We start from the raw sequence: 25,229 nt of genomic DNA, 5'->3' as shown, positions 1-25,229 counted from the left end.
AGACTGGTTTCCTTTTCTTGGAGGAGTGAGTCTTGGTTTTGCTTGGGATAGCATGATCCATGCATTCTTGTAGGTGCCCGTAAAATGCATTAGTAAAGGATTTTGCAGCTTGGACAGCATTATTCCACCTCGGTCTTAAATAACGTGAAGTTTGCTTTTGAAAAGTTTTTCACGGTCGTTTCCTTGTCTGGGGGGGATGTGGATATCCAGAGTGATTTGTTTATGGTCAGATCTAACTAGTGAGAGGTTGACCTCCGGTGTGGAACACCGGTCGCCCATATTGGTGATGACCAGGTCCAATATGTTGTCACCTCTGGTGGGAGTATTGACCAGTTGATCCAGGGTGTCTGACTTTATAAATTCTAGGAAATGTTGGGCAAGGGAGTTAGTACTTGAGTAGTTCTACCAGTTAATGTTTGGGTAATTGAAATCACCCAATATTATTGTGATTGGTAGGACCTTTATGTTTCCCAGTGTTTCCAGAAATGCGGAATGGGGGTCCTGAGACATGGTGGGTGATCTGTAGCAAGCTACAATTTGAATTGCAGTTTTGCCCATTGTTAGTTGCATGTGGATGATCTCTGAAGCATCTTGCTGTGCCACTAACCTGGATGTGTGGGTATCCTTGATGAATATGGATACACCCCCACCTTTTGTATTTCGGTCCAGGTTCTGTGGCCGAAATGTATGGTATTAGTTGTAGCCTGGTAGTGCTGGGATGCTCTCTGGAGCCTTAAACCAGGTTTCTGTTACTGTACATATATCGATTTTCTCCATACTGAGGAGTGCCCCGAGTGTGTGCATTTTGAGGTTTAGACTTCTGGCATTGAGTAGCATTACCCTCATTTTTTTGTTACTTGTGCTATTTACGGTGGTGGGTTTGTCTTTTGAGCCTTGCTTAAAAAAGGCACCATGGGGGTGGTAAGAGCCTTGGCCAGTATTCGAAAGCCTAAGGGTGACAGGTGCAAGCCATTTCTAGCGAAGCAGCGTGGCTTGTCGAGCATGTCATCCCAGGCAGACAGACACTGGATCCCCTTTGAATGACACCAGAAACTTAGCCAATTGTTGAAATTGATAATTTTTTTCTTTATACCGTGGTGTCATTCTTGGTAAGGGCAGGATGCTATTCAGGGTCAGGGTCATACTGGCCTGGGCTACGTGAACAGAGAGCTCTACCATGTCTCTTTTCATGTAGTCCAGGGAGGTACAGCTCAGGTCATTCACACCAACATGGACAATGACAGAGTTGTATTTGTACTTGCTCTGGAGTGACCTGAGTGCTTGTGTTATGTGGCGGATCCTGGCACCCGACAGGCATCTAACAGTAACCTTTTCCTTATTCAGCCTAGTGAGTGGGACATCAGTGTGCCTGACTATAGAGTCACCTATTACTAGTGTGTTGGGTATGTTATTTTGCTATAAGGGCTGTGATTGCATGGCACACTAGTTTTGTGAAGTATGTGTTTCATGGTTTGTGTTGGGGGGTGGAGGTTGCTTGGATGTCTGCTTTGGAGATCTCTGTTGCTTTTGCAAATTTCTATTTAGAGCCTCCAAGTATGTTTTCGTGTATTTATGTGTGTTTTTTGCTGGTGCTGGTTTAATGGGTCTATGTGAGACTGGTGGTGTAATGCAAGTATTTCCCTTCTCTTCTTGACTGTCTGATTCAGTCTTGGGTTGAGAGATCTTAGCCTCCAGTTTGGCTGTATAATTGCATTTCTCGAGTGTATTAGTGCTTGGTGGTAGGAGGAGAGGGTTGTCTGTGTACATGAGACAGTTGTAACATTGCCTCAAAATGCCCAGATTCACCAGTTGGACTGGAGAGTACACCTGAAACTGCCCCTTGGACATGCCTGGATAGGTACAGTGAACTGTTTTACTGATTGTCTAGTAAGGTCAAATAGAGAGCCTTGTCCTTCTGTACAGTATAGGGGGTCTAGTGCTAGGGTTTATAAGTGTTTTCCATGAGTTTTGAGCAAGTGCTGGGCTGAGAAATTAATGGCTTAAGTGCTTAAGTTGAAAGTTTGTCTAGTTCCAAGGGAAAAATTGAAGAGGATACTTTGTGGAGCTGGGAATAGTTATACCCTAGCTAACTGGTGCAGCCCAGTGCGCAAAACTGGGCAAATACGTTTTTTATAGCAGGAAAATGAAAAATATAGAAATTAGCTCAAAATGACCAATAAACTACTAATTTCTGGGCTGAAACCACTCCTCCAGGGACAGGGAAACTTCCTTCTATCCAAGTAAGGTATGGGCAAATACAGAGATTTGTAACATAGCCCTGAATTCAGCACTAACCTGAAAACTGGACTATACTAGCTTAGAAAGGCGGGAAACACATATTTTTTTTTCAGAAAATAAAGCAGATACAATCAAAAAAACACTTTAAATGCACAGAAAATGATACTTGTTATATATCTCAGATCAGAGTTGTAGTCAATGGCCCTAGTAATAAAGTAGGAAGAAACACAAATACAGTAAAAGCAGATGAATAAAGTGCAATTTTTTTATATATATATAAAACAATAGAAAACTAACAAACTGATTTAAACATGTTACCCAATTAACCAGAAAAAAGCTCAAAACTGTGCCCTGTTCCAGCAGTCTTCAATCAGACAAGTTTTAACTGCACTCTTGCCACTAGGGTGCAGGGGAACCTTCTCCAAAAAAAGATGGCCTAGATCAGTGCTCAGGTTATACAAACAAAGCTAGATTCATCAGGCCTGAATCTGGTCTATGCTACAGCAACAAAATGCACCAATTTCAGTAAGAAACAGTTCAAATAAGCAGCCACAATAAGCCTGTGACCAGAAATTCACAGCTCAGAAGTGCAGAATCCAGCCTCTCCTCCCACAAGAGTGCAAACCGCAAACCTTCTTACTGTAGAATAATTGGCCTGAAACCCAAGTGCTTAAACCTGAACTAATACACTTTTAGAATAGCAGACACTGAGCCTTCAATCAGCAATTCCCAGCTTAGAATGATGTAAGCTACCTGTCCTGCCCCAACAGTGAAGACCACAAACCTTCTTAATGTAAAACAACTGGTATGAAGCCAAGTGCTTAAACCAAAAGACTTAGAATAACAGTTACAAATTAATCAGGCTACTACCAAGCAGTAATAAATGCAGCAGAATTTAAGAAGAGGCAAAAGCAAACTAAAGTAGGAGGAAACACAAATACAGTAAAAGCAGATGAATAAAGTGCATTTTTTGTTAGTAAAGTGCAAGGAGAGAGGAAGGAAGAACCTAAGTGGGTTGGCCTTTTCAAATCTTCTCTTTGTATTAAGTAGAGTGAACACTAGACTCTGAATATGATATCACTGTACACGGTTAAGTGAGAAAATGAGATGGACCCAGGAGGAGTGTTCAAATACAGACTTACATGAGGGGCAGGCAAATCCAGAGCCACCAACACAAACACCAAGACAAGAACAGGGAGGGTGGGTGAGGAACTAACTGCAGAGAGACACACAGCACACTATTCAGTGAAACAATTAGGTATCAGGAAAAATAAAATACTGTACTTTTAAAAGTGCAGTTTGCTCTTAACAGAAAATTAAAACACAGTACTGAAAGTTTCCACTTAACCTCAGCTTCTAATGCAGGTGATTGTAGCCAACCAAGTCTCTCAGAAATTGAGTATAAAATGAATTCTCAAACCTTGTGGCTAGCACTTAAAGTACAGAGGAAGCCCTCTAGGCTAACAGTTAAATATCAGATAACAAAGAAGTGAGAAGACCACCACCCCCTCTTACAGCAGAGAGACACACAGCACACTATTCAGTGAAACATTTATGTAACAGAAAAAAATAAAATACAGTACTTTTAAAACTGCAAGTTTGCACTTAACAGAAGACTAAAACACAGTACTGCAAGTTTGCACTTAACGGAAGACTAAAACACAGTACTGCAAGTTTGCACTTAAAATACTAAAACACAGTACTGCAAGTTTGCACTTAACAGAAGACTAAAACACAGTACTGCAAGTTTGCACTTGACAGAAGACTAAAATACAGTACTGCAAGTTTGCACTTAACAGAAGACTAAAACACAGTACTGCAAGTTTGCACTTAACAGAAGACTAAAATACAGTACTGCATGTTTGCACTTAACAGAAGACTAAAATACAGTACTGCAAGTTTGCACTTAACAGAAGACTAAAACACAATACTGCAAGTTTGCACTTAACAGAAGACTAAAATACAGTACTGCAAGTTTGCACTTAACAGAAGACTAAAACACAGTACTGCAAGTATGCAGTTAACAGAAGACTAAAATACAGTACTGCAAGTTTGCACTTAACTTCAGCTTCTAATGCAGGTGATTGTAGCCAACCAAGAAGGAAGACATATGGTCAAAGCTATACATAATTGGGGGAAAGGGCCAGAAATAGGTTCACTTTTTAAATATTGCTGTTACAATCTTATAAAATTGTTAGAACAACAAGGTTTGCAAAATGCAGCTCTGCTTCCACCCCCCCAAAGAACAGTGCACATCATAAGTCATGCAGCCCTTTCAACCTCCTACAGCAAGACATCTGGACAAAGCCATCAATAATGGGTGGGAAAGGGGGCCAGAAATAGGGACACCCTTTAAATATTGTTCTTACAAACTAAGAAAATTGCTAGAACACAGGTTTGCTGAATGCAGCTTTGCTGCCACATCCTCCAAGGGACAGTACACATCAGAAAACATGCAGACTTCTCAACCTCTTAGGGCAAGACATCCGGACAAAGCCATCAATAATGGGGGGTGGGGGGTGGAAGGGACAGAAATATGGACACTTTTTAAATATTGCTCTTACAACCTTAGACAATGGCTAGAAGTAGAACACCAGGTTTGCATAATGCAGCTTTGCTGCCACACCCCCAAATGAACTGTACACATTGTAAGGCAGACCATACCTCTCAACCTCTTAGGACAAGACATCTGGACAAAACATGACATAATGTGGGGACGAAGGGCCAAATATAGGGACACGTTAAATATTGCTTTTATAAACATAGAAGTTGCTAGAATAAGCATGCATTGTCTGAAGGACATCAAGTCTGAAACTCTAAAGCATATTATTTAGTCACTTTGATCACCATAGCTGTCTGTCAGAGCAAGAAATAGGGACAAAAGCCATAAATAATGTGGGCGCAATTAAGGATGACAAGTAGGGATCATACCTCTCAACCTCTTGCCATGAGAAATCTGGCCAAAAAGCATGACATAATATGGAGATAAAGGCACAAATATAGGAATACATGTTAAATATTGCTCCTATAAATGTAGACATTTGCTAGAATAATACAATTTGTGTTAGCATGCATTGTCTGAAGGACATGAAGTCCAAAACTCAAAGGCATGTCACTATTTATTCACTTTAATCCTCAGATCATACTAGCGATTTGTCAGAACCTATAAAGTTTATGAGGAACAGACCAAAAATAAGAGGCAAAAAGCTGAACATTCTGTGAAAATCTGGACAGTTGAGAGGTATGCCACGGACACACTTATTAAATATTGCTCTTACAAACTTAGAAAGTTAATAGAATGACAGGTTTTGCATTCCCATGATTTGTCAGAAGGATATGAAGTCTGAGACTCAAATATCTGTCACTATTTTCTGACTTCAACCCTCAATGCTTTAACAGTGATTTGCCAGAAAAAACACAATTGTATGAGAAATAGAGCAAAATATGAGGCAACATCTGGACATTCTAAAGAAACGTGTACAGTGGAGAGGTATAGCTGTACAAATGGCTGTCATTCTGTTAGTGTAAAATATTTGCACTGAGGCCAACTTAATGAGTGGACAATTAACCAGAAACAGGGACATAGTTGATAGAGATGTCACATGGGAATGTGTTTGAATGTAACAGTCTCAACCTCTTAGAGGGGAAAATGTGGACACAGTCATAAAAATGGAGGGCCAATGGTCAGAAATCAGGATAGATTGTCAATATTCCATGTCTAAACTTATGAAGCTGATAGAATAGGTTGTACATTAGCATGAATTTTCTGAAGAGCATGAAGTTTGAAACTCAAATGTCAGTCATCTGTCATTGACTGCACTCTGTAATGACATGCCATTGATTTGCCAGGAAAATAACATGTTATAAGGAAAAAAAATCACAAATATGAGAAAAACTGGACATTCTGCACAGATTAGTACAATTAAGAGGCATGCACCCAAATGTATGTCTGTAATACTGAGTGTAAGCAATCCAGAGATCATCCCAGTGATATGGCAGAAGGATACATATTCAAAAAGGAAAGCATCTAGACATCCTGGGAATATCTGGACAGTTGAGAAGTATGAATGTGAAATATATGGTCCAAACACTGTATGGGACAGTGTACCTACAGTGCAGAGTATTGTGATATCCCATTCCTAGCATTCTGTACTGAAGCTGTGTTAATGATCTTTAACAGGACATGGGACTGCCTTGTAAAATGATCACCCAGCGGAAGTGTGTGTATTGAATAGGGACACACAGATGAATTGTAGGAATGAACACAGGGAAAAGTACAGGTGAAACTACCGCATGTACAACAGAGGACATGTCAATGGAAGATGGTTGCAGCAACAACACCAAGCACATAAATATATGGTAAAATATGGACTATACAGTGAAAATGTGTTGTCTATGACTGTCACACAAGGTGATATAACAATAGGGAGGATGTGTGTGTGAGATAAGCATCCTTACATAAATAATGCAAAGGATATCTATTACAGATCTGACATACTATTGGATTAGGGTGCATATTGGGAAGCTGTGCAAACTGATATACCTGAATATGAGTGTTCTCTCAACAGAGATCTCCAGCATGGTGACCACAGGGAAAGGATCATGGCAAACATTACAAGAACTAACCACAATCATGCACAATACCTGAATAATACCACCACTAATCCCATGCTTCTGACAGAACATATGTGATGTGGAGTGAAAACAGATGAGCCTGCACACACACACACACTGGAAACTAGTATGATGCATCCACATTATATGAGGGCAACTATGCACACTGTCCTAGTACTGTAATACCTGCAGGAGGTGGTAGGAGGGACACTGCTATATCTGTATGTGATGCAGGCTCATTGCCTTGTGTGCTTGGCATATATCAATGGCACAATTCACACTGTAACAAATGATATACATGCCATTAATGTTGTCAAACACTGATGTATGCAAAGTATGCATAAGGTGAGCAAGTAGCATGCATGCATCTGGTATAACAACTTGATTGGTGTTTCGCACCATCACTCGGTCATGTATATTCCACAGAAAGAATATCTAGGTATGGATAATAAGCTGTGTGATAGTGCACAGTGACAAAGATGGTACACTTCAGTTACACATCACTGGAACATGTGTAATGAGGTACATGGAGAAGGGTGCATTGTACTCAGATATTGGTGTGATGAAACCATGACGTTAGTATGCCCTCTGATGTGCATGTCCTTCCCATTCCCAGCATTTGTGGTACAGTCACTGAAGGAGTCAGCACTGTGACCACATGCTGGTCACACCTCACAACCTCTTCATGCAAGAAATCAGGGCCAAGTCTAAAACAATGGGTGGAGAAATGCACAAAAATAGTGACAGATTTTAAATATTGATCTCACAAACTTAGAAAGTTGTGATAGTAACATAGTTTGTGTTAGCATGTATTTTCTGAAGGTTATGAAGTCTGAAACTCAAATTTATATCACTATTTAGCGACTTCAGTCCTCAGTGATTTACTACAAAAATCACAAATTTTAAGTGAGACAGACTGAAAATATGAGGCAAAAATCTGGACAGTTGAGAGATTTGATGATGATGGCTATATCACTTACCCTCTAACCCAGGAAACAGGTCACATACCTATTGGTGTGATTATAGAGTGTGATGTCCACATTATACTTGTGTGTCGTGTCTGTTTCCTGATGCAACACATCCCCCCATGTGTCTTATCAATGCAGGTGTTGTCATGACTGTGGCAGCAGTCTCTAGTATGTGTTGATACTGTGTGTATTATACTAACATCACAGTTGTAGTCAATGATCACCCACAAGCTGTCATCCTTCAGGCAGCTGTTTGGACGAATCATGTGTATGTCATCTATGATGTCCACTACTTAACTAAGGGGCAGACAAGGGCCTAGCAGACACCACTAATGTACTGACCTGATCACTGGACCTGAGATATATGTCACATCACACATTTCAACATAGTGCAATGCCACATGTATCATACACTGGCTAACCATTTGGTGATATAACTGTTTCTGGCTACATGTGACAGTGGTGATTGAATACCACAGTGTGACTTTTTGTCAAATGCCTTTACCTGTTCAAGCTCCACAAGATGATACTGTTGTCATCATGCATGCCCTAGATGACCTCTTTGAGGATGTCTGTCAGATGTAACGGACCTGACGTACCACTACCAACTCACTCAGGTCTGTTGCATACACCTGGAATATTACTAGTATACATGTAGAAGAGGTCCATGATGACATGTTGGTTTACCTCAAAGTTAATTAGAGTCAGGATGTCGCGATGCATGCATACAGCAGGTGCTGTCCTCCCAACACAGGTGGATGCATATTGATGTACACCCATGTACGGGAACATAGCCTGTGTGCAGGGTGTGTTGAACTGTATATTCCACCATATCACGAAGTTGTATGTGCTTGGTCATGCCAAAGGAGATCTGTGATGTTGTCACAGCACATTGGTTCCATGTGATAAGCCTGGAGTAAGGCAAGACAGTGCATATTGCCTATTGTGATCTGCCCTAGCATTTTGACATAATCACACACGCAGGTATCATTAATAAAACCCCCAAGCTGGGGATTAAGCCATTCTGATAGAGCTCCTGCATATCCACAAAACGAACAGCATCAGAATTACCCATTCTAAAGACTTATACCTTGTCTTTGATATAAATAGGTCCTACCTGTAGTTGGATTGTTGTTTTTTTAGCAGAGAGTGTTTGTGAACAGCACCAGCTGGCCCTCTCCATGACGGACATAGATGCCACCTCAGAGGCAACTGTACAATTACCCAACCAGTAGTCAAGGTTGCCATTGAACAGGGTCATTGAGAAGTACTGCTTCACATATACTGGGAGCCTATTTCAGCCTCTAGGGTGGCACCTATGTCCCTCATAGATAGGCCCAGTTATTGCTGTTCACAAAATTGCTCTGCTAACAATGATCATCTAAAAATGCTTAAAGGAAAACTCCACCCTAGAACTAAAAAAAACATGTTCTTGTTCGCTCTTTGTTTCCTGACCTATATTAACACCTTACAATCACTCTAAGTGCTTTATTTATAATTTTAGCCTGTTTTCCACAACATGGCTACCAATGGGGCTTGATGTATCAATGTGATCTTGTTCTTCCTCAACTCTTTCTCTTTCCCATAATGCTTTGTATGACTCGTGCCAGACATAAGGAAGTAACTGTGAATTCCTATGCCATTGAAATATAATGGGATTTGTGTGAGTCACTGTCATATTCTATACCTTTTGTAAAAGGACTGCTTCTTTTCTGTATATAATCACCCTCATTTATGTTTGGCTGAGAGCTTGTTTTACACTATACTTAGAAGTTATCCAGCTACAGCCAGAAAAGTAGCTAAATTGCAGGCCTTTGTTCAGGGTTTTCTTTTGTAGTCCAAGAGTAACTGACAATCCCATCCCCCACACACTACTGCAGAGGTGTTAAAGCTGTTACTGCACTGAGAGACCCTTGCAGAATCAAATGAAATTGGCAGCTCATAATGGAAAGGAAGGGACTTCCAATATAAATCTCTTCTCCTCTGCCTGCAGTAGGAAGATCTATTTATTTATACAGTTTTATTTTTTTTTTCAGTGTGCAATTACAGAAACTGCTTGACCAGAAGTGTATTGTTTAATAATAATATGTCATAGCCTTGTATTTCATCAGTTGTTACAGTAAGCAAGTAAAAGGTGGAAGATTTGTACAAACATTACCACAACATGTGACAGAAAAAACTTATTTGACTTATGTGTGTCCATTATAAGTAGTAGGCCTCACGCATCAAAGATTCACACAGACATACCTCTCAAAAGTACTGATAATCACCACATGCCCTCAGTTTAGCACCATATTTTTACTAGAAAATCATTGAAGAGAAAATTTAGAAAGTAATGATACATATTGCAGGTTCTGACTTCATAAACCTCATATAATCAAACAACAGGCAGGATGCAAAACAAAGAGAGTAACAAGAGCAAAATATCTTTGTGCAATAACATCAGCTCACCTTTACTTACAGCAAAATAACAGTCTGTGCTTGTATGTGCCATAACAGTAACTCAGATTTGTTTCTCCCCTAGACAGAACAGTTGTACCCTTGTATGCCATAACAGTCAATCACCTTTGTTCCCTCTGCCACAAAAGAACAGTCTATGCTTGTTTGTGCCATCCAATGTGGCCTTCAGTTGATGGCAAATGCATAGCATATTATCACCAGTTAATATCCTCACATATTTTAAGGCCAATGATATAACATGGCTTACAGACTGCATCTCTCAGAATACTGGGCAGATAACTGATAAATGATCAGGGAAACACAGAAAGGTAAGACAGATCTGTAAATATGCAAGCAATAATCATAATCATAGCAGGTTGCATGATCACTAAGTGCACTTATGTCAAAATATAATACATATGTGTGAAAATAGTTCTATGGTTAGATATCACTGTATATTCTGTTGTCGCTGGTTGTGTGAAAAATGATGTCAGTTCTTTGGTGCAAAGTTCTTTGTGTGGCAAAGAAGGATAAGGCACCCATCCTGTTTTCTGAAGGTGCATTGGAGTGAAACGTGAAATGCAGACCTACATAGACATATCTCTAACTAACATTTTCTACTGTGTATATGTCATAGATTGCTTTTCTTCATTTCAAATATTTCTCCTTTTTTTCTTTTCTTTTCTTTTATAATACATAATACTACAAACCTGACAGAGAAAACACAATTTGCAATGAATGAAGAAGAGGTTGGATGTTAATGAAACAGATGCCTACTATGCACTGCTTCTTTGCATTTCAAAACTTGACAGACCTAAATGTAACAGTTTCTAAGTCTAACCTGACACACCCACCTTATGTAAGCAATCACAGTTGCCATTCCTCTAACCTGACATACCCACCTGATGTAAACAAGCACAGTTGCCATCCCAACAATACAAACATCGAGAGAGTGCTTACACAATTTGAACATCCCTATAAAGATACAACTTTTTGAGATTCAGCAATTCTGATGAGTTCAGACATGATTTGCATCTTCACCTTATTGAATCTACATGAAAAGGCAACCATGTAGCTAAGGAAACTGAAGGGCAGCCAAATGTTGAACACAGAATGGATATTACATTTGCTGCACACCTCTGGTTCTATCAATTTTCTAAATTTGTAAGAGCAATGATTTAAAAAATGACACTATTACTGGCCCTTTTCTCCCCATTATTTATGGATTTGTCCAGCTGTCTTGCTCTAAAAGGCTGGGAAGTATGCATGACTTATGATGTGTACTGTTCCTTGGGGTTGTGGAAGCAAAGCTGCATTCTGCAAGCCCAGTGTTCAATAAATTTTATGTTTGTAAGAGCAATATTTTAAAAGTGTCCCTATTTCTGCACCATTCCCCACCCTATTATTCATGGCTTTCTCCAGATTTCTTGGTCTAAGAGGTTGAGATATATGCCCTGTAGTGCAGTTCCATGCATATCTCTCAACTGTCCAAATAGATTTTTGCCTCATATTTTTGTTGTGTTTATCATAAAATGTGTGATTTTCTGAGGATCAAAGTATTTCCCTGCTTCATATGCTTGCTAACATTTGTTGTTGTGCTGTACTCCTGCTCCATACAAAACTCAGTCTTTTTATTCAATCTTGTATCAAAGGCCTACCTTGATATAAACGCTGGCCAAGATCATAGTTGTGATTGGTTCCATTGTTATCTGCTGCAGGTCCCCGTTCATTGTGGTAGCAACTGTTGATATGTGCTGGTCTTTGTGCTGGGGTGATTCCAATATCAGTACCTTGGGAAGAAAGTCCTCTGTGCTGGAAAAAGAACTTTTGGATTCAATATTTCTTCTGTTTTTTGCTGTGGTTGACATATCTAGCTATTTCTTGATAAAACTGCTAAATAAACAGTGTGAGATTGTTAATAGAAGCAGAAATCTCTTCACTTAGCGAGGATGTTTTACTATCAGATCGATCGCTTTCCATTGATGACGTAGTGCCAAAAACAAACTCAGAATGAAAAACAGGAAAGGCAGAAGCTGGGTAAAACCACAAAACTCACAAAGCACCCAAATTAGGCCAGTTTAGCAGCAATAAAGACCACAACACACAAAAATAATTAGCGCTTTCATTTGCTTTACTTATGAAACGTCTTCAGAATGAAAAACAGACTAAACAAAGTAAACTCATAACTAAAAAAGAAGTGGAACGTACTGCAACCAAACTCACTAATTATTGAAACACTTTAGCGCTTTTGTCCTGGTACTTGGACTTCATCAGAGTAAATCACAACATATACAAACATGCTTTTATAACAAGAAATAACCCTCCCCTTTAACAAAAAATCAACCTGATTGGTTAAAACACAATTGTGATGGTTAATACATTAATTGATGTCTCAAATTAAAGTATATATTATTGTTGTAAAATGAAATATGTGTTGTTAAAGTTAATCTAATTTTACTACAATAAATAAATAATAGAGCTAAAGGAGCTGAGGTGGTAGCTTAGAACTAATTCTGGCAATGACTGGGGATTGAACGACTTGGTTTTTATTAACAGTCTGCTTCATTTAAAAGCATCTTTATACCTGTAACACTTACATATCATTTGTCGGATGTTCTTTGTTTTGCATTTTATTTTTTTAACCCTATAAGGATTTAATTACAATCTTTTTTAGTAATGTTTGTTGCACTGGGGGTAATTCTTTTCTATGGATTTTAAACATGTATTTATTTATTTATTGTAGTAAAACCAGATTAACTTTAACAACATATATTCAATAATAGTTTTTTTAGGCAAGTTCTTTATTATATGAACAAAGTTTTTAGTTTGTTTTTAATACACTGCATTTAAAATTTAGAGATCAATTAATATTTTAACCATTAGAATTGCATTTTAACCAATCACCTTGACTGTTTGTTGAAAGGGAGGGTTATTTCTTGTCATAAAAGCATGCTTGTATATGTTGCAAATTCTCCTGATAAAGTCCAAGAACCAGGAAGAAAGAGCTAAAGTGTTTCAATAGTGAGTTTGGTTGCAGTACGTTACAGCATCTTTTTTAGTTACAATTTTACTTCATTTAGCCTGTTTTTCGTTCTAAACATCATACTATATTAATTCAGCAAATTATTCAACATTAATTAACAATATGAGTATAAATTTTAAAATATAACTAAATATTTTGTATCGTTGTAGTTCTACATCACCTGAATTTCAACATTTCATCATATTTATCTAAGAATATTACAGAAATTATATAAGTGAGTAATTACAGGAAAATGGTAAAATCTATCAGAAAGAGAGCAGTTTTACACATACACACACACACACACACACACACACACATATATATATGCATACGTATGTGTATACACATATATATATATATGTGTGTGTGTGTGTGTGTGTGTATTTGTATATATATATATATATATATATATATATATATTTATGGGAACCCTTCATTTGTTCGAACTTTCAAATGTTTGAAACTCATATGGCCGACACCATATGAGCGAACGTTTGAAAGGCTGACAAATGATAGTGGAGATCCCGCTACAGTGCAGGACTGGGAGATTCCTCTTTCCTGCACTGTAGTGCGATCTCGGAGTTTGAATATTTAAGTAGCAGGGGGCGTGTGGGGTGCAGGGGGGCTTGCCCTTCTGCATAACACAGTTTTACTGTGTTTACAGGTAGATAAATGGTGCTATTTCAGGATGTCGGTCTTTTGGAATGTCAATCATATGTTGTCAGCCATATGAAAGTCGGCATTCTGAACTGTCGACATTCTGAAGTAGACCTATATATATATATATATATATATATATATATATATACACACACACACACACACACACACACACACACACACACACACAAACACACTCACATATCTATATAAAGGTGTAAGACACCTGATCAAACAGACATAATGCTGACACCTGTTTGATTGACATTTGGTCGACACAGACACATGGTCAATAATGTGCAAGATTGAAAATCTATGAGTAAGGGAATATTCCCTTTCCTTGTGGATCATGTGATCTTGGCATAAGCATACATTTACACACACACACACACACACACACATATATATATATATATATATATATATATATATATATATATATATATATATATATATATATATCAATCATTTGCAGGAGGTGGGAGGTGCGGGGGGGTTTGCCCCCCACCTGCAAAAACATTTGCTGTTGGTTTAGCCCACTCCAGGGTAATTCCCAGAGCATGCACAGAACATGTCCATATTTTTTACTTTGACATTGTAACATCAGTCTCTATGGTGTCAACATTGTGTCCATTCGATTACCCAACCTACACCCATATAGGCTAAAGTAACTGCCTCACTGGCAGTATCCTGAGTAGGACCTGCCAACATACCCACTTTGCTCTTGCTAGTCTTCGTATCAAATAACATTACTTTTCTGTCGATGAATGCTGTACTGCCCAAGTGATATGATGAGAATGAATCCTAGTACTATTTTTACTATTATACTGATCTAGGATTCACTTAACTAAATTTTGAATTATATAACTGTACTGAATTTAGTCAAACTTTTTTTTGTTTTTCTTTAATTTGTTTAGTTTCTAAAACCATTCTACTACTTGATTTATTCCTGTTTGTGGCTAAACAAAATAATACAATAACACAATATGCCAAGAGCTTAGAACTCTGCCTTCCTACAAGTCTGTTTTACAACAACATCAGTAAACAACCCCTGAATTCTTTGTTAATAGAGTCTGAAAGTAGCAGTCTGGCTTTATGGGAGTGTCCTTCTTATCAATTGGTAACCCAAAGAGAATATATGTTTCAGTTTTCTGCAAACCTCTGTTACCTATCATTACCTATTAAAGCATATGGATACTCACAAAATATGGACAGCAGTATTTTCCTTTTACAAAGCCTCATTGTGTCATGGGTTGTAAAGTCAGTCAGGAGATGAATTCTAACAATAGGTGCATTGATATAAGCCAACATGAAAAAAGAGTCAGCCGTGTAAACAAGCTGGTAGTTAGAAAATCCAAAAAGTGTTAGCTGTAAACTTTAAAAAGCAATAAAATATTGACCTATAAATAATAGTTTTCTATATGTAAAATTGTTCTAAAACAGCCCACTGTTGTTTTAAGCATTTCTGAGCAATGCTCATTTTTTTAAGTTTTCCAATCCCAGGATGGTTTCATGCTTTTAATTTTCTGACAGACAGTAAATCAAAATGTTTAAAATACGTGTGGAACTGCAATAAACATCATCAAGAACAAGGGACAATAAGATGGCCATTTAAAAATCCGTTCACAGGAAAACCAGCAATTACTAAGTAATGTGTGTGGGTCAGAGGTGAGAAGGATACAATCACAGCTGTGTTAATATAATTATTCCTTATCTGAAGGTTATTTAACCATTACTGTTCTTTTCACAATGTTGTTATTATGCCAATAGAAATTGTAGGTAACTGTTTAAGGTATCAGTTTTATTTGCACACCATGTAAATTACAGAAGAAAAGTGTAAAACTGGTCCACTTCATTACTGTATCTTTGCATGAGACATCTTGGATGCATGTTAGAGCAGGGAATAGCTTTGAAAAATATATTTTCACAAACTGCTAAAGTTGGTATACTATATTCTGGAAGCAAAGGAACAAAGGAAAGCTTCCTAAAAGAGCAATGCAGAAAATGTCTGAATAAGCTTCAAAATATGACAAACATTTGGAATGTGAGAAGTGTTCAACAGTGATTTGTTCAGAGGGCAAAACCTTGAAGGCTATAACTCTGCAAGAAGTTCTGTTGTTAGGGATGAAACCTGACATGTTTTTGTGGTGGTGGCTCATGATAATAAAGGTATATTTCCATAAAGTGAAGTTGACTGGTGCTATTTTTTGGTTTTTGCTGTTATCTCTGTATGTGCACTAGTATATTTCAGTCACACACACACACTGTATACCCATGACAGTGTAGATAAAATAGACCTCCAGAACAGTATGGATTTTACCAAAAACTGCATTCATATTCTTAGTCTAAAGCATAGCATCCCAGGGATCATTGATGTAACCACAATAAAGCACCAGTGTTGGTCTTAGGTCATGCTTGAAGTCCTGAGGATCATTGAGGAGCCTAACCCAAATTGCCAGGTGCTCCCAAACACTGTCTGGTTAAGTGAATTGCTCAAGGTCATACAGTAGGCACATTAGGGCTGTGGGAATAAAACCCTGAGCCACAGAAACTACAGCTTATAGCCTTAACATTTTGCACCCACTGCTACTTGCTTTTTCTTCTCCACTGGACTGGCACCCAATCAGACCATTCATTTTGCAATGCGGTGAGAACCAAGCATCTCTGGGATAGGGAGAGCTGTATGGTTCATTGGTTACTGCCCAGATAGACCAAATAGCCCAGTAACTCTCCAAAGCCAAGACAGAGGTGGTATGGAGAGTTCCAGACTGTTAGTCCTGCAGAGCAGACTACCCCTCTCCAAGCGCAGTAGTACCCCCTCCATCATGGAGACTCTCCAAGCTCTTATTTATGTTGCCTGTCACTGGGAGTATGTATCTGCATGGTCACCAGTTATATTATATGCTAGAAGTAGTTACAGACATACAACACTATGTATAGAAAGCAGTGCAATATATTGTTATACAGTATATTTTTATACACACTGTAATGTCTGCTAAATATTTAGACATTGTCCATATCTCATATTAGAACATTAGTTAAGAACCTCTGAAATCTAGTGCTCAAGGATATCCATGGTAGTCAGTGAATATCTGGTGCAAGCTTCCTAGTCAGTTTTCTTTTAATGGCTGTACTTGGGGTTCTCCATCTGTATTGTAGATTGTCATGATGCCTGTTCCCTGTATATACTCCATTGTTTATAATGCTGTGCATGACCCTGCCACTCTTTGTTTATACCGTGCTTGCATACTGTGATTCATCTGCATTACATGCTATTAAACTATATTATGCAGACACAACATAAATGGACAGTTTTGGACAGTGACAGTTTCTGATCGCAGAAACCCAGTGTTGTGCACATTATTTACTCTGTTATGTGCACATGCACACAGTTCCCTCCTAAGGGAATGCTAAGGAAACTCCTACTCCACTCACCCTCATGAATTTCAACTTCTTTCTTCAGGAATCTGGGACAAATGCCAAAAATAATGGTGATAAAGGCCAAAGGAGATACAGTTTTCAATATTATTATAATTCAATTTGAAATTTAATAGAACAACTTTTGCATCAACATGCATTTTGTAAAGAATAAGAAATAAGAAACTGTAATAAATGGCATGATTGACTGATTGTAATCCTCAGTGATTCACCACAAAACTAGAAAAAAAAACAATTATGAGGTACAGGCAAGAATATGAGGTAAAAGCAGGGACATTCTGCAAAATCAGGAACAATTGAGAGGTATGTTCCCCCTGCATTTATAAGGGTTGGCACTATCAGAAGGTTATGCCATCAGTTTATTCTCAAAACAGATGCTCCATTTCACTGCCTTGAACCTTGGATCATCTCAGTGTAATAGTCTGCCTTCTAACATTTGTAAATATACTTATAGTGCATTACTATCTATTCTGTGATCTTCATTACTCAGCAGTGTTTACTTTTTTTATGCCTTCCCAAATCCCTCCTCCTACTAAATTCATACTTGAACTTCAGGAATAGCTGAATAGTGACTACATTACATTCAAATCATAGGCTGAGCTTCACAGAGAATGACAGAGTAGTGCAACTTTTGCTGCACCATTATGCTGAGTTTTGTTGGTCTGCTGTTTAGTGATTCATAGTAATGAACATTTTCACAAGTGCAGTATCCCATTAAGCATAAATTTGCATGACTATGAACTGCTTAATCATGCACCCTACAAGCCTGCAGTATGAAGCACTGCAGATCCTAAAAGACTGCGTATAGACATAGAAATGTCCTCGTCCCTCAGTGACAGACAGAAACATACTCACTCACACCCAATGGCACATACACACACAACACACATACACAAACACAGACAACTGACATACTACACTTGGGTCTATGTCATAAAAACAAAAGATCAATGTCTCGAATGGTCATATGATCAAATATTCCAAAACTCAAAATTGCTATTGTGGGGGTCTGTGCCCCCGCTAAATATATATTCCAACTCTGAGATCGCACTACAGTGAGGAAAGGGCAAATATTCTGATCCACAATGTAGTGCAAAAAAAAATAGCAATATCGAGGTTTGAAATATTCACTCATGTGAGCACTCGATATTTCAAACATTCGTCATTCTAAATTAGAACCCTATATTTACCTCAGGTGCTGTTTGAAATCCAGAACTACATTCAGCAGAGCCACTGTATCATCCATGGCTCTGCAGTGCATAGCCTCATTGTGAGATGGCAATGATGCCTAGGCTATACATGAACACATTTGTATACACCCTGCATTGGCACTCTGACACTGATGCACAAAGTCTTATATACATACACACACACACACACACACACACACACACACACACACACACACACATACGCACATGTAGTATCTGCATATTCTGCAAACACAATCTCCTTATTCATGCCAGGCACAGAACATGCACATACATATGCTCACTAGAGGAATTCAGGCATTAATACTAACAGACCCACTTGCACCCTGTCTTTGTATCAATATGCATTGTTGGTGACACACCGGGTAACACATTTGCATTTGGTACTGGAAGAACAGAAGGTCATGGGTTATATTGCCACCTCATCTGATTGGCTGTAGTGCAGTTCTATAAGATAAATTAAACTTTTCAAATGTTTGAAACTCATATGGCCGACACCATATGAGCGAACGTTTGAAAGGCTGACAAATGATAGTGGAGATCCCGCTACAGTGCGGGACTGGGAGATTCCCCTTTCCTGCACTGTAGTGTGATCTCGGAGTTTGAATATTTAAGTAGCAGGGGGCATGGGGGGTGCAGGGGGGCTTGCCCTTCTGCATAACACAGTTTTACTGTGTTTACAGGTAGGTAAATGGTGCTATTTCAGGATGTCGGTCTTTTATAATGTCAATCATATGTTGTCAGCCATATGAAAGTCGGCATTCTGAACTGTCGACATTCTGAAGTAGACCTATATATATATATATATATATATATATATATATATATATATATATATATATATGCACACACACACACACACACACACACACACACACACACACAAACACACTCACATATCTATATATGCTGACACCTGTTTAATTGACATTTGGTCGACAAAGACACATGGTCAATATTGTGCAAGATTGAAAATCTGTGAGTAAGGGAATATTCCCTTTCCTTGTGGATCATGTGATCTTGGCATAAGCATACATTTACACACACACACACACACACACACATATATATATATATATATATATATATATATATATATATATATATATATATATCAATCATTTGCAGGAGATGGGAGGTGCGAGGGGGTTTGCCCCCCACCTGCAAAAACATTTGCTGTTGGTTTAGCCCACTCCAGGGTAATTCCCAGAGCATGCACAGAACATGTCCATATTTTTTCCTTTGACATTGTAACATCAGTCTCTATGGTGTCAACATCGTGTCCATTCGATTACCCAACCTACACCCATATAGGCTAAAGTAACTGCCTCACTGGCAGTATCCTGAGTAGGACCTGCCAACATTCCCACTTTGCTCTTGCTAGTCTTCGTATCAAATAACATTACTTTTCTGTCGATGAATGCTGTACTGCCCAAGTGATATGATGAGAATGAATCCTAGTCCTATTTTTACTATTATACTGATCTAGGATTCACTTAACTAAATTTTGAATTATATAACTGTACTGAATTTAGTCAAACTTTTTTTTGTTTTTCTTTAATTTGTTTAGTTTCTAAAACCATTCTACTACTTGATTTATTCCTGTTTGTGGCTAAACAAAATAATACAATAACACAATATGCCAAGATCTTAGAACTCTGCCTTCCTACAAGTCTGTTTTACAACAACATCAGTAAACAACCCTTGAATTCTTTGTTAATAGAGTCTGAAAGTAGCAGTCTGGCTTTATGGGAGTGTCCTTCTTATCAATTGGTAACCCAAAGAGAATATATGTTTCAGTTTTCTGCAAACCTCTGTTACCTATCATTACCTATTAAAGCATATGGATACTCACAAAATAGCAGTATTTTCCTTTTACAAAGCCTTATTGTGTCATGGGTTGTAAAGTCAGTCAGGAGATGAATTCTAACAATAGGTGCATTTTTATAAGCCAACTTGAAAAAAGAGTCAGCCGTGTAAACAAGCTGGTAGTTAGAAAATCTAAAAAGTGTTAGCTGTAAACTTTAAAAAGCAATAAAATATTGACCTATAAATAATAGTTTTCTATATGTAAAATTGTTCTAAAACAGCCCACTGTTGTTTTAAGCATTTCTGAGCAATGCTCATTTTTTTAAGTTTTCCAATCCCAGGATGGTTTCATGCTTTTAATTTTCTGACAGACAGTAAATCAAAATGTTTAAAATACGTGTGGAACTGCAATAAACATCATCAAGAACAAGGGACAATAAGATGGCCATTTAAAAATCCGTTCACAGGAAAACCAGCAATTACTAAGTAATGTGAGTGGGTCAGAGGTGAGAAGGATACAATCACAGCTGTGTTAATATAATTATTCCTTATCTGAAGGTTATTTAACCATTACTGTTCTTTTCACAATGTTGTTAGTATGCCAATAGAAATTGTAGGTAACCGTTTAAGGTATCAGTTTTATTTGCACACCATGTAAATTACAGAAGAAAAGTGTAAAACTGGCCTCCACTTCATTACTGTATCTTTGCATGAGACATCTTGGATGCATGTTAGAGCAGGGAATAGCTTTGAAAAATATCTTTTCACAAACTGCTAAAGTTGGTATACTATATTCTGGAAGCAAAGGAACAAAGGAAAGCTCCCTAAAAGAGCAATGCAGAAAATGTCTGAATAAGCTTCAAAATATGACAAACATTTGAAATGTGAGAAGTGTTCAACAGTGATTTGTTCAGAGGGCAAAACCTTGAAGGCTATAACTCTGCAAGAAGTTCTGTTGTTAGGAATGAAACCTGACATGTTTTTGTGGTGGTGGCTCATGATAATAAAGGTATATTTCCATAAAGTGAAGTTGACTGGTGCTATTTTTTTGGTTTTTGCTGTTATCTCTGTATGTGCACTAGTGTATTTCAGTCACACACACACACTGTATACCCATGACAGTGTAGATAGAATAGACCTCCAGAACAGTATGGATTTTACCAAAAACTGCATTCATATTCTTAGTCTAAAGCATAGCATCCCAGGGATCATCGATGTAACCACAATAAAGCACCAGTGTTTGTTGGTCTTAGGTCATGCTTGAAGTCCTGAGGATCATTGAGGAGCCTAACCCAAATTGCCAGCTGCTCCCAAACACTGTCTGGTTAAGTGAATTGCTCAAGGTCATACAGTAGGCAAATTAGGGCTGTGGGAATAAAACCCTGAGCCACAGAAACTACAGCTCATAGCCTTAACATTTTGCACCCACTGCTACTTGCTTTTTCTTCTCCACTGGACTTGCACCCAATCAGACCATTCATTTTGCAATGCGGTGAGAACCAAGCATCTCTGGGATAGGGAGAGCTGTATGGTTCATTGGTTACTGCCCAGATAGACCAATTAGCCCAGTAACTCTCTTTCTTGTTTTTCATTATTTACTGTTTGCTCTTCACAGTTCATCCAAAGTGTCCCTTTTTTACACACCCTGCATTCAGGCACACGCCTTCTTTTTGTATGGCCTGTTTCCCCACACTGGTTACATTTTGTTGTTGCTATCATTAATTAACTGAGAAATTCCCCCATAAAAGAAACATGATTTATGCTGACTAGCATATCTTAATGTCCATTTGTGACCAGCCACAAAAATAACACTTGGCAAGTGTTTCACCGTGTTTTTTTTTTTCTGCATTTAAAAACAGATTCCAACCCTCATCTTCCATTCTGTAAGTTTCTCTCATTTCTAACTTTTACAACATTATCAATAGTTTCACACAGGACCTGCATGCATTTTAACATTGTCTTCTTCCACTTCATCAGTTCTAAATGACAAAGTAACATTTATTACCGAGTTACTATAAAACACAAATATGTCCTTTTTGTTACCAGTTTCAGAAATGTTATCATCAGTCCATTAGTTTCAAATGTTAAATCACAAAAAGCGTCTGTCATAATATGTCTAAAAGACTAAATTTCTCAAGCTTTAAAACCTGGAACAGTTACTAAATTGCCCCATACATAATATCTGTCTATTATAGTGTCATTTGTTTTGTTCTTATTCGCCAGTTGGTATTCTTTTTAAAAACAGTTTTACTTACAGTTTGTTGTTGCTTTTCCTTTTTGCCTATGGTCACTGCTGCATATGTTTTAGTTACTTCATTATCTTCTGCCACAAAACCAGCCACCTTCTCAGATTGTTGCTGCTTTCCTCTTTTTCTTTCAATCACTGCTGCATATGTTTTAACTGCTGCATTCCTGCTGCCACATCACCCGGATTCTTATCCACATTACAGTCCTCAACACTTCCAAAAAGTTATCTGCCACCTCACCGCATGAAACAGCAAAACCGTCACCTGAATCATCCTGCTGGATTATTTTGAACAGAACATTATCAGCAGCCTCTCCTGATGCCAGTTTTGTCATCTGCACCACTGACTTGCTTACTTCCTTCTCCATGGAGACAGCTAACCAAAACTCATTTGTAACTTCCACATGAGAATCTTTGTTTACATTCTGAAACTTCACTCTGAACAAATTATTTCACCAAGTTCTTACTTTCCACCTCCAAACTCTCCATAGCTTTCCTCTCCTCCTCCATGCTGTTGTTTCCCTTAGGCATCATCCTTGATGCTGTAGGAGACTTCTGGTGTCATCTAGCAGCTCCAAGGAGTAGGAGAAGTTCCCTGATACCTTTGCCAATTTCCCTTAACAGTATACTTACCAGCTCAGGTTCCATCTGAAAAGAAGCCACTGACCTAGTGGGACTAGTCTAAGCAACAATGGATAAATGAAATTCTGAAATGTCTCACACACCCACAGACACACAGATACACATTCCCATAGATACATTCATTACAATATACCTAGATCAGCAATCTGTGCAGGTAAAGCTGCCCTGATTCCATTGCCCAATCCTCACCATTAAAGTGCATATGGTAATGACACTGCATGATTCTGTACTACTCTTCCTGTTACATGAGTAGTACACAGTGTGTGATTTATATACCATGCAGATATCCTTACTATGACTCATGACCCTTATTGGCATAGCACGTTTAAAAATGGTGCCCAAAAGCTCACCGCTCTGTGTTACCAAGCAGCCTATTGGCTAGGAATCCAGGCAAGCTCGTCCAGTTGACAGGCACAATGTATGGCTTGGCATACTAGACAACCTGTCAATGAATCTCAGCCATAATATTCAACACTAAAATTCATCTAACAGTTCATTTAACCTTCAGTTCAGCTTTTGCTTCAGCCATAAATTAAGTTTTTATTTTTGTTCCCTGACATGCTGTGCTAAGTTTTGCTAGTAATATATATACAAATTGTATATTGTTCTGCTGTATTTGTTTCATTATCTCTGCAAATTGCTTCCTTTATAGCATTGCTGCCACAGAAAAATCAATTATTCTTATAAATTTCTATTTAATTGATTCTGTTCAGTAAATATGCTGCCCACACTATTTTAACAATAATTATAGAAAAGCTAACATCAATTTTTCCTCCTACTATAGTATTCTGCAACATCTGTTTTCTCCAGCCCAGGTGTTCATCAGCAGGGGACACATTATGGTGTACACTACATTTATTTTGTTGACCCTCTCTCCTTAAGCTGTTCAACCTACTTCTTACCACAGGCTATGTTCCCAAACAATGGTTATCTGCAGTGGTAACGACTCATCGTAAGGGTTACCCCGCCAATGATGTAAGCAGCTACAGGACCATTAACCCTACTTGCCTTGTTTGCAAAGCCATGGAAAGCATTTTCACTGACTTCATATGGAAAGCATTTTCACTGACTTCATAAACCAGGGCATTAAGTATTTAGACAGGCTTAACCCATAATGATTTGGATTTGTTAAGAATGGGTCATGCCTCCTCAGTCTTGTGAACATCTTTGAAAAGGTCATGCAGACTGTGAACAATGGTCACACTGTTCGCACTGCCTACCTGGAATTAGTAAAAGCATTTGATACCATACTACTTAATGGGACTGTAATCAAGCTAAAAGCCTTAAATGTAGATTCCCTATGTGGTAATATGGATTATAAACTGTCTCGAGGAAAGAATACATGTTATCAGGGTGGGTAATGTCTCTTCAGTTAAGGAAAAGGTAATGAGTGGCATTCTCCAGGGTTCCATATTGGCCTCCCTACTTACAGATCCACTGTTTGGAGGTTCCTTATGTCCTGATTACTTCCATGATAAGTCTTCCCGTGGCTTTGTATATGATGCTGGTCAGACTTATGGGTCTGTAATTACCTAGATCTGAGGAAGGTTCTCCCTTATCACAGTCATTAAGCATGAAGACAGACCATTTGTCATAACTGTAGTTATGGTAATGTGTGGATCCAGTGCTGTGTGAGCTCTCATTAGTGGGAGCTCACCAGTATCACTGTCTGGGGGTAGGACAAGGCAGTGTAGGAAACTCCTTTGTCATTAGAGATCTTTCTACCCTGCAAGAAAGTTTAATTTTATATTTTATTTATTTATGCATGCATTTATTTTTGTTGTGATAGTACTTTGTAGGGGACACAGATCACTGTGTTCAGGAGTAGAGCACCTTGGGTAGGTAAGAAGTTGCTATTCCACAAGTTACCCCACCAAAAGCAGACAGTACTCCAAAGGTGTGGCTCCTTGAATTGCATGTGATCAGGTGGGGATGCTTTG

This window comes from Protopterus annectens, chromosome 2.part0 (genome assembly GCF_019279795.1).
Source record: "Protopterus annectens isolate FY-2018-M chromosome 2.part0, PAN1.0, whole genome shotgun sequence".
In the NCBI taxonomy this organism is placed as follows: Eukaryota; Metazoa; Chordata; order Ceratodontiformes; family Protopteridae; genus Protopterus; species Protopterus annectens.
Note: the sequence above shows the minus strand (reverse complement) of the source record.